Source organism: Rhinatrema bivittatum, chromosome 4 (genome assembly GCF_901001135.1).
Source record: "Rhinatrema bivittatum chromosome 4, aRhiBiv1.1, whole genome shotgun sequence".
Lineage (NCBI taxonomy): Eukaryota > Metazoa > Chordata > Amphibia > Gymnophiona > Rhinatrematidae > Rhinatrema > Rhinatrema bivittatum.
The window spans coordinates 440,815,785-440,828,028 of NC_042618.1; the positions used below are offsets into that span (position 1 = coordinate 440,815,785).

Consider the following 12,244-nt stretch of genomic DNA (forward strand, 5'->3'; position numbering starts at 1 on the left):
GACACGGTTTAATAGTGAGGTAAAAGAGGCAAGGCCAAAATGGCATCTTTCAAAAAAACAGAAAGCAAACCCAAATGAGGAAAATAGGGAAGAGCATAAACATCTGCAACTTAGAGGTAAAAAATAATCAAACATGCTAAGAGTTTGAAAAAGAAGCTTGCTATAGAAGTAAAAATAAATAAAAACAAAAAAACAAAAAACTTTTTCAAGTGCATTCAAAGCAAAACGTGAGGGAGTTTGTTGGGCCGTTGGAAGAGGTGTTCATGGAGGACAAGGAAATAGCAGAAAAACTAAATTAATTCTTCGCCTCTGTCTTTACTGAGGAGGATGTTGAGGTCATGCCCACACCAGAAACATTTTTGGATGGTAATATATTTAAAAAAATTGTAACCTACACAAAAACATTGATAATTGCATTAACATAAGACAATAAAAAAAAAATCACAACACGTAATTTAAAACTGATCAAAAACGATAAACCAGATTCTACCACTCATTCTGAAGTGTACAAATAACACTCTGTCTACATTGGATCCATATGCCTCCTGGAAAAAGAAATCCTCTTTTTTTTAAATATTAGGTAGCACTGGATCAATCTAATATCATTGGGTAGGCTATTCCAAATGATAGGACATGCAACATAGAAAGTTCTTTCTTGTTTTATTCAAATATGCTTGTTTAAGGGCCATAGCAAATGGTGGCCTTCAATCCTTAAAGCTCTGCCTGGTTTTTACATTTCTGACGTGCTAACTACCACTGAGATGCCATTGCTTAAAGCTTGGTGAATCAGGTTACAAGTTTAAATTGAGCCTTCCAATAAATGAGGAGCCAATGTAAGCACTGCAAACTGGCATTATGTGATCAAAATGTCATCTGTGATTAACCTGGCAGCCAACTTTTGAATCAACTACAAGCATTTCAACATCACTGAGGGCATGCCAACGTAAAGAATATTACAGTAATCTTTTGAGAGAACCAGGGACTGTAAAAGAGCACGAAAATGATTAACATAAATATGGCTTTAAGCCCCAAAGAAGGCACAGTTTATAAAAGGATCTTGAGGCAACCACCTTTACCTGCTGCTATACTGAAAGGTCAGACTCAAGCTGGACTCTCAAGTTCCTAACAGAAGAAATATCAATTTTGTCATTACCAAATTGGAATGAATTTGATAGATTATTAAGGGGAAATCTACACAAAAGTATCATCTTCGTCTTCCCAATATTAAATGCCAATCCATTTGTCCTCATGCAATTCTGGACAGCACCGAGACAAGTCTTGACCTGTTAAACTTGTAGTGATGGAAAGAAAAAACTGAATATCACCTGTGAAGTATCTGTAGCCAACTCCCATATTTTCAAGTGGGCTACAGATTGAATGCAGATATGCTGTATATTAAACAGTTTGCTGATACTATTGATCCCTGTGGGACTCCAGTCCAAACAGGTTTGAGATACCATTATCAAATTTTAATTGCTGCATTCGATTTGTAAGAAAGTTTGAATCATTTTACAAAATTTCAACTAATTCCTATATTTTTGAAATGAGCTAATATTTGATGGTTAACAGTGTCAATCATGGCAGAGATGTCCAACAAAACTAATACATAACATGTAGATATCTCAAAGCTGTGCTGGAACTAATCTACATAGCTTAATAAGAGTGTCTCTGCACTGTAACCGGGGTGAAACCCAAAATGAGGGTTCAATATGTGGTGTTAATCCAAATATGACTGCAATTGCTTTAGGTCATTTTAGCAAGGAAAGATAGTAATGAGATGGGGCGATAATTTTGAGGATTTTGTTGGTCCAACTTAGAATCTTTTAATAATGGGCACAAGGCCGGTGCAAGGTCTGTAGCGCCCTAGGCAGACCAGTGTAACAGCACCCCCTGCCCCTCCCCCAAACCCACCCTGAGTTGAATGTGCCCTTCTGACAGTGGTAGAGAGAGGAAAGACAGTGCTCGCTCTCTCTCCCATGTCTCACAAACCTAGCAAGTGCTCCATAACTGCTCTCACCTCCTTTCACATTTTGAAAACTGCACTCTTGTGTGCCCTGGCGGTGCCCTGACCACTGACGCCACCCTTGGTGACTGCCTAATCCCACCTATTGGTTGCACCGGCCCTGAGCAGACATTACTGCCTTTTAGTTAATCTGGGACACAGCCCTCAGATAAAGACAAATACATATTCCTGCTTTAGAGGTAGCCATTTCATTATACAGGATTTTTAATAAAGCAATGCTGCAAGGGTTAAGAGAACAAGAAGAGTTATTTAATACTTCCACTACCTGTACTACTTCTGCTTCAGAAATGGGTTCAAAATCTTCTCAGAATAGTTTCCTCAGTTGCTGGAATTATAATTTCTCCATTAAAATTATCACAGATTTTTGGAGCTTATTCCCAAAAGTGGAAGCAAAAATCTAGCTATCAAAAGTTAAGCTCGTGCTTTCAGTTGGGTATCTTGACTATGAGTGAGATTATGAACAGCACAATAGTTTGCTCAGTAAATTACCAGCGGATTGAATCTCTTTGTAAAAGTATGTTTTGTTTTTTTTTGGTTTGTTTTTTTAAAGGTAACGCAATGCTTGCCCTATTACGAACACACTGAAGATAAAGCTGTTTATTAACTGGTATTTAAAATTTACACCATCGCTGCTTGGCTTGATGTAAGACATGTTTGGATTTCCTGGTTTCCTCTGAAAGCTGGGGGGGGGGGGGGGGGGGGGGGCAGAGTGTGGGTGACAAGGGACTACAACTCTTAATGGAGCCAATCTATCAAGAGCATTAAATGAAATATCATTCCATTCAGCTACTGTAATAGAATCGTCACTATGGGCAACATTATTCGAGTTAGTTAGATCTTTTAATTGTTCAGGCTCAAGATGACGACCGAGTGATTAAACAAAATCACTGAAACTAGAATATATAATAAATCAGATTGACAACTAAAGAATAAATCAGAGTCTGGATGGTATTGACACCAGAGTTCTGAAAATTCAAACATCAAATCACAGACCTAATTCTGGTTATTTGCAACCTGTCTTTTAAAACAGCTAGAGTATCTGAAGACTGGAGGGAGGCCTACATGATGCCAATTTTTAAAAAGGGCTTTGGGGTGATCTGGGAAACTATAGACCAGTGAGCCTAATGGTGGTACTGGGTAAAATGGTAGAAAAGTCTTCTCTTAACAATTTATTAGATTTTTTTTGAAGGTGTAAACAAGCATGTAGATTTATTTTTATTTCTTTAAAAGTATTTATTACCCACCCCCCCAAAAAAAGCATTTGAGGTGGGGTACATTTAAAACATATATAATACAATAAGAAATAGAAAATAGAGCCGTCCATTTTGTTTTTTTTATCAGCAAACAGCTGCAAAATATATGGTAGGAGCACTTTAATCATTGGAGTGCATGTAAATGTAATATGCATGTTGTAGGTGGTGTGTTTGCCTCAGAAGACTGTACTTTTGAATGTTTTTCATTTAAAAATGGTGTTAAATGCATAATTGTCTGTAAAGAGTGTGGGAGTGTGTGTGTGTGGGGCATGTGTGGCATGTGTACAAGGCTGTAAGATTTGCCAAGGGTTCTGGGATAGGGGTGCTGTCAGTTTTTAAAAATATAGATTGCAGGTCGGAGCTGGGCTTTATTTAATGGGCCCGGGACAGACACTGAATGAATTAGTGGGGGGGGGGGGGGGGGGCAGCAAAGTAATTTTTCATACAGGGCAGCAAAAAAGCTAGCACCGGCCCTGGTGAGCCAACCTTGGGGATGGAATATCAAGCACAAATTGTCTAAATGAATGAAGTGACACTGGGTATAGACACACAAAGTTGAACAGATCCATGGTGAGGATACATATGAGATTATGTATGATCACTACTGTTTTATATTTAATTCTCCAGTATACTGGCGGCCAATACACTGACTTAAGGACAGAAGTGATGAGTGTTCTCAGAAATGTAGCAATCAATAAATGAGCTGCAGAATTTTGAATTATTTGTAGGGGGTCATAGAGTATTTTATGGTAAGCCAGAGTATAATGAATTACAGTAATCAGTACTGTTAAGATTAAAGGTAAGCTGGTTCATATAGTGTATTTGGATTTTTAGAGGGTATTTGACAAAGTCCCTCATGAGACTCCTCAGGAAATTGAGGCCATGGGATGGGAGACAGTGTCCTATTATAGATAGTAACTGGATAAAAGACAGGAAACGAGGCGTCCCTAAGTCCTGATAGTAGACCTCCTCCAGCTCAACGCATTATCGAGGATCAGACAGTCCAGTCGCCTATCCCCAGACATGGTAGTGGCGACAGGGCAGGAGGGTGCCTCTTCCTCGACTATAGAAGACCTCTTGCAGACAACATCTCGGCCTGAAAAGGTAACACTTGAGCAATATGGGACGCAGTGAAAAGTTTGAGCAATGCCATGACTAGGTTGGAGCAAAAGATGGACTCGGTGACATTAGATTTTCAAGGGAAGATACAATCTACTCAAACACAATGGGGTACATTTTAAAAAACAGCGCGCGTACTTTTGTTTGCGCAACCGGCGCGAACAAAAGTACGCCAGTTTTTAAAAGATACGCGCGGCTTTTTTAAAATCTGGGGTTAGCGTGCGCAAGGCTGCGCAAAATTGGCAGCCTGCACGCGCCGAGCCGCGCAGCCTGCTTCCGTTCCCTCCGAGGCCGCTCCGAAATCGGAGCGGCCTCGGAGGGAACTTTTTTTTTTGTCATCCCCCCCCACCTTTCCCTCCTTTCCCGGCCCTACCTAAATCCCCCCCCCCCCCACCTTGTTCGGAGTTACGCCTGCCGGCTGGCCAGGCCCCAACACAGGCCACTGTGTTGGGGCACTCAGCAACACCCCGGAACGCAGACACACCCCCGGACCGCCCATTTTAGCAAGCCCTGGGACTTACGCGGGTCCCGGGGCTTTGCACGTGCCGGCGGCCTTTTACGCGCGCAGGGCTTTTAAAATCTACCCCAATGTGTAGAGATTTCACAGAAGGTTAATGAGAATGGAAAAAGTATCTTTGCAGAAATTAAATGTAATGGTCATAAAAGACCAATTAGCTTGTTCACATCGATTAGAAATATTAGAAAATCGGGCGAGACACTTAAACATTAGAATTACAAATTTTCCACAGGTCCTTGGAGAAATTCTTTATATTTCACTTAAAAATATTTTAGAGAAGTATTGCTGTACCCTGAAAGTTCCTTCAATTAATGTTACTTTTTACTAAAGAAATCTCCAGTTCCAACTAATTTGTCTAATTTTTTAGAAGATTCGTATTTGGATGTTTTTCACAGAAATACTTTGTATCTTTTACTGTAGTTAAAGATATAAACAATGTTATGAAAAGATATTTTCAGAAATTTCCAACAATGTTTTATGGTCAGTCAGTTAAAATTTACCCTGATTTAGCCCCTATTACAAGAACAAGATGTAGAGAATTTCTTGCCCTAAGGCAAAAGGTAACATCATTAGGATATACCTTTTTCCTACGGTATCCTTGTAGATGCAAAATAAAAAAAACATGAATATGTTTTGTATCAAACTGAACAGCTCCAACAGTTTGTGGTTGCCCAACAGCCTACTGCTTCCTCTCCATTGTCTATTTGTGAACCATTGATTGGTGTGATACCTATCAGTGAGTAACTATCAGTAAGGCATATAGGGGTAGATTTTCAGAGCCCTGCTCGCCTAAATCCGCCCAAAACCGGGCGGATTTAGGCGAGCAGGGCCCTGCGCGCCGGGAAGCCTATTTTACATAGGCCTCCCGGCGGGCGCAGAGCCCCGGGACTCGCGTAAGTCCCGGGGTTCTCGGAGGGGGGCGTGTCGGGGGCGTGTCGGGGGGCGGGCCCGGTCGTCGCGGCGTTCCGGGGGCGTGTCGGCAGCGTTTTGGGGGCGGGTACGGGGCGTGGCTACGGCCCGGGGGCGTGGCCGCGCCCTTCGTACCCGCCCCCAGGTCGCGGCCCGGCGCGCAGCAGGCCCGCTGGCGCGCGGGGATTTACGTCTCCCTCCGGGAGGCGTAAATCCCCCGACAAAGGTAAGGGGGGGGTGTAGACAGGGCCGGGCGGGTGGGTTAGGTAGGGGAAGGGAGGGGAAGGTGAGGGGAGGGCAAAGGAAAGTTCCCTCCAAGGCCGCTCCGATTTCGGAGCGGCCTTGGAGGGAACGGGGGGAGGCAGCGCGGCTCGGCGCGCGCAGGCTATACAAAATCGATAGCCTTGCGCGCGCCGATCCAGGATTTTAGTGGATACGCGTGGCTCCGCGCGTATCTACTAAAATCCAGCGTACTTTTGCTTGAGTCTGATGCGCAAGCAAAAGTAGGCTGATCGCGCTTCTTTTAAAATCTACCCCATATAGTATAATACCAGCTAAAACTATGTAAAGCTAATCTGGTATTATTTTTCTTTGAAATCTTCTCCTATGTATTTCGAAGTTTCCTTATGAGCCTCTAATTTCTCATATAAAAAGTGATTGTAAGGTTTTTTTGTTAAATTTCAGGTATACAATATTTGATTGTATTTTGAAAGTATTTGGTTACTGTATTTTTCTATAATCATGTTATGGAAATGAGATTTTTCCTGTATATTTGAATTTAAAAAATTAAAAAATAAAGAATTATAAAAGACAGGAAACAGAGGGTAAAACTAAATGGTCAGTTTTCCAAATGGAGAAAGGAAATCAGTGGAGTGCCCCAGTGGATTCCTTATTGAAGAGTTACCCAAGTTCATTTTCAGTAATCATACAATTACAATTTCTTCCTATGTATGCAATTTAGGAGTACTATTTTATATACTAATCTTAACATGAAAACACACTTGCAATTTGATACATAGTTTGTCGTAACCAATTTTTAAGTTACACAGATTAAAACTCCTCTTAGAACCTTCAAACTTCAGAACACTGCTTCAACAATTGCTCTTTTCTGGAATTGATTATTGCAACTCCCTAATGTTGGGTTTGCCTGAGTGTGCAATAAGAGCATTTCAGCTACTATAAAATTCTGTGGCTCGAACGCTGACTGGCAGTTCGAGATTTCACAACATTCCCATTCTCGCCATGCTCAACTGGCTACCTGTCCGTTTCAGGATCCAATATAAAGTACTGACAATTATCCATTAAATTATTTTCAATAAGTGCACCCTGTGGTTATGTGCTGCTCTCTGTTATATATATACCCCACAAAAAACACTCGGATCAGCTAACAAAGGCTTACTTGTCATCCCACTACACCAACCACACCTGGGTGTGAAGTATGAGAGGGCACAATTTTGGTGGTTGATCCCATATATGGAACTCATTACCAGAACAACTCCAGTTTACATCCAATATTAAGGAATTCAAAAAGAATCTAAAAACTTGGCTATTCAAACATTTTTTTAACTGACTGTAAGGCTTTCTTTGCAGTTTATACAAGTTCTTCCATTTAAGTAGCAAGTTGTAGATCTATTAAACAGAGCAATTTAAATCTTTGTGTTTCGTTGATATTTTAGTTTTATTGTGTTTCTTACCATTATGACTGTTTTAATTTTGTAACTCAACTCAGTACTATCCTTGGAGTGGCGGGTGATTAAATGCTTTTAAATAAATAACTTTGCAGATAACTCAAAATTAGTTTGTCAATAGTGGATTGTGAGGAGCTGCAGAAGGACTTTAAATGGCAGATGCAATTTAATGTGGACAAATGCAAAGTAAATGATATAGCTAAAAATAATTCCAACTAAATGTACATGATGCTAGGTTCCATTTTGAGTCACCACCAAGGAAAAGGACCTTGGATTCTTTCCGGTGAATTATAAAAGCCCTAAGGGCGCCAAAGCCGGTAGATACACGCTAGTCCCAAGACATGTATGCTGCGCAGAGTTTTAAGAAACGCCTGAATATGCATGTATCTCCCGGTACGTGCACAAAGCAAAAAGAGGGAGGGGCATGGGTGCGGTCTGGGTGGAGCATGAGTACAACATGGAAGTTCTGGGAAGGTCACTTGAAATGTGCGCATAATTATTTACATGCACAAGCGCACGTCAGGGTCCCCTACCGCGTAACTTTACTTCTGCTATGGATATCATGTGAGTTTTAAAAATAATAATAAAAAAAAATCAGGGCTAGTCAGTAGGGTTTGAAGAATCCATGGTAATAGGGTAAAAGAGAGGAAGGTTAATTAGGGGGGATTAGGAAGTCAGGAGCCTTTACCTGGGCGAACTGGGAATATACCAGGAAAACTGGTAATTGTGTCGGCGTATGTATGAATTAAAATCTCTCCCCCCTCCCCCCACTTACGTGGTAGAGCCAGAATTTGCGTGCACAAGCATGTGTCCATACACAATTGCATGTATATGTACAAACGATTTTATATTATACGTATATGTGGGCGTACACGTCATTGTGTACAATATCTTGAAATCTTCAGCTCAGTGTGCGGCAGCGGTCAAAAAAAGCAAATAGAATATTAGGATTTATTTGGAAAGGGACAGAACAAAATTGAGAATATTATAATGCCTTTGTATAGATTCATGGTGTGTCTGCACCTTGAATATTGTCTGCAGTTCTGATCACCCCATTTCAAAAAAAGATGTAACAGACATGGAAAAGGTACAGAAAAGGGCGCAAAAATGATAAAGGGGATGGAAAAGCTCTGTTATGGAGAAAAGCTAAAACAGATTAGGGCACTTTAGCTTGGAGAAGAGACGATAGAGGATACGATTGAGATTTATTAAATCATGAGTGAGATGGAATGGGTAAACAAGGAACGGTTATTTACCCTTTGAAACAATATTAAAATTAGGGGACACTCCATGAAACTAGCAACTGACAGGTTTAAATAAATTATAGAAAGTATTTTTTCACTCAGTGCACTATAAATGTATGGAATGTTGTCAGAGGATGTGAACAAGGCAGCTAATATAGTGGGGTTCAAAAGAGGGACACGTTCCTGAAGAAAAGTTTGTAAACAGGTATTAGCCAGGTAGTCTTGGGAAAGCCAGCACTTATCCATAGGAATGCGATACAAAAAAGTCAACTCTTTGGGATCTGATGTGTACTCTTGTCCTGGACTGGCCACTGTAGGAGACTGGATGCTGTGTTCGATGAATCTTATTCTAACTCAGCATGGCACTTCTTGAATTCTCTTTTGGGTAGTTACATTTATATTTCTTGTTGGCTAGTGCTATTTTTCCTTGTAGCTATGTAAAATTTATATAAAAAAAGAAGTTAAAATAATACCTAAATCAGAATTAATTAGAAGATGACACAGGCTTTTCAAAAATAATGTAATGCACATGATTCTGTACTCTCTAACCATGGAGACTAGGAACTTTCCATGTGTACCAATTTTAATAAAATCTCATTTAAAAGGATACATTAAAAAAAAAGGCTAGGTTGACAAAAATGATTGCTGCAAAAATTTTGCAATATCACCAAGCAGCTTCTGTGTATGTTTTACTGAAACTCCTAAACCAATCTGCTTTAAGGGAATTCAGTTCATCATGGCAGATTTAGAAAGATTAATATAATGGGAAAAACCTTACATATGCACCACTGCCATTGTAAAGTACAGAAGAGTTTTGATTAGAAATGCTCCAAGTTTTTCATAATTTCTAATAAGAGTCCATGATTTATGCTACAGGCATTCCTTGGAGAAGATAAAGAAACAATTCTCGGCTTCCAAAAGAATAGCTCAGATTTGGTGCTGTCATCCCAATAGAAAATCCAGAAAAAAGAGTGCACCAAAAGTTTATTTAAAAACTCTTCACTGATGCCAGCCTAAGGCTAACTAGTCTTAACTATAGCCTGGAATAGCAGAACCTTGACTAGCATTTTGATAACACATCCTTTTCATGAGCTCTGATTTGGAAGAATCAACTAATTTAAAATCCAAATCTATGCCATTTGCCCTGTGCTGACCAGAAGAATATAAACATTGCCAAACTGGTAATGTTTTTCGCTCTGCATCCTGTTTCTGACAATAGCAAGGAACAGGTGCTTAAAGGGACTATCTGCTTTTCTGTAAGCAGGTTAAAGCACAACTTTTTGTGCAAGCTTTTTAATGGTTTGATTATTTTTGATTAATGCTATGTTAGTGTCTTAATTTTATAGTGTTTTATACTTTGTCATATTTAGATTGAGTTAACTTTATTTGTTCTTTTTTTTAATGTCTTTTTTTCTTATCTCCCCTCAGTCATCTCTTTTCCAAGTTAGTTCTATTTTTTTTCCTGGTGTTTACTCCAGGGATGTAGTGTTGGGAGTTTTAATTTTAAATGTATTCATACTACTTCAGTGGATTTCTAGTTTACCTTTTGATTTTTTTGAGCATAATAGGACATTTATAGATGAAAAAAAATGTGAAATGTAGAGGAAACTCTTCCATTCAGATAATAAAAATCTGAATTTGTTCAGTGATCATATAAAATTGCTGGGATTTTATATACCTAATACACAAAAAAGAAAAATTGTATTGCTCAGCATAAGGGATGGTTTGGTATGCACACATTTTCTACATCTGTTGCTGTATTAAGAACTTCCCAAGACTGGGATTTCTATGCTTATGGCTGTGCTGCTGAGTTTCACAATTTTTTATATCTGTCAGTATGTTATGTAAGACACTTAAATTATTATCCCTTTTTAGCAACCTTATCTAAAGCTTTTGTATATTTAGTTTTATAAAAGTTTTATCAAAATTAACATTTCTACTAATTAAACTAATGGTAAGGCAAAATGTGTACATATTTCTGCCCGTAATGCTGGCCTTTTGCACTGTAAGTAGCCATTATAATTACATTTCAGTGCTTGTGTGGAAAGAAAACACTAGCTATAATGTAAACACTGGAGGGTACTGCCTTTCTCTGTGGATTTGTACCAGGACAATGTTTTTGCAAGGTGTTTCCTGTTTCTATTATAGAATTAATCTGATTGGGATATTTTCTGACTTTATACTGTTCAAAAACAAAAGTATCTAAATTACTGATACCAGCAGGGTAGTTATAATTAGCTAAAATAATGTATGGTTCAAAGTGATGAAAAATTGTACATGAGGCACTGGCAGTACTTCAGCATAGGTGATTATTTTATTTTATCCAGCCCTCCTGAGAACTGACTCTAACCCTGAACATCCAGCCATTTCTGTAGCATTCATGTAAGGGAGGAATAAGTTGGTGGAAGATAGTAGGGCCAAAACCAATACATCCTAGAATCTTTAGAGTTTGTGCCCTCTCCAGAACATACCCAGTACAGCTCCAAGTCTACAAGTTTCTCCTGACTCCTGCAATCCCCTAGAGATTGTGAGCACAGCCTCCACAGCATTGCCAACACCAGTGGACCTGAGGAGAGATCCAAATCAGGAACTGAGCACAAGTGATCTGCATGATAACTAGTGCTTGGCTATCCAGCTAACCTCAGAGGATACTCACGTCGGGCATCCTTATAGAAACTTAAGGTGAATTTTAAAAGGTCATTGCACACATTAATTGGGGGATGCACCAATATCTGGATCGTGCAGACCAAGCAGTTTTTAAAAGCAGACGAGATACCTGCGTAACGCCCAGAGCACGCACATCTTGGAAGCTTTCAAAAAGGGGCAGGGCGTGAGTGTGGTCTGGGCAAGGCAATGGGCATTTCGAGGTGTAAAGCTGAGATGTGCGTGTAAATACTTAATGCAATCCAACGTGTGCTGAGGCCCCTTGCTACGTAACTTTACTTCTGCTAGGATGATGTGTAAGTTAAAATAAATAAAGGGAAATAGGCAGATCTGCAGGATTTTAAGGGTCAGGGCTAACTGGGAGGAGAGAAGGCTATTGAACTAGGAGGTTTGGAGAATCTCTCAACTGGACAAACTGGTAAAACTGGGAATAGCGTCAGCGCATGCTTCTTTTAAAATCTCCCTATTTACGTGGTAGGAGCAGCATTTGCACGCATGTGCGCGTGCCCACTTAAAATTTGGTGCACGTGTGCACACAGCCAGGCTATTTTATAATGTGCGCATATGCCCGCTGTATGTTATAAAATGGCCATAGGCCAGTGTATGCACGCAAATGTGTGCACTTGGGCCGGTTTGAAAGTTAGCATCAAATTGTATAATGAAAAACATAATCATGATTGTAGGAGTGGAGGGTGGTGATGGTTGTCTTTTCTAGCTCAGAAATGTTTGCAGGGAATAAAGTACAGTATGATGAATCTGATGGTACTGAAATGGGATGGTACTTTGTAAGCCAGTGTCTTATGATGAAAGCTCTTCTGCATCCCTGC

General features: G+C 39.9%; 1 protein-coding gene across 5 annotated transcripts in view; it reads left to right on the top strand.

Annotated features, from left to right (window-relative positions):
- The window catches only part of CDK17 (cyclin dependent kinase 17), a 407,414-nt gene that overhangs the window by 136,976 nt on the left and 258,194 nt on the right, over positions 1 to 12,244 (top strand). The gene's annotated exons all lie outside the window — the stretch shown is intronic.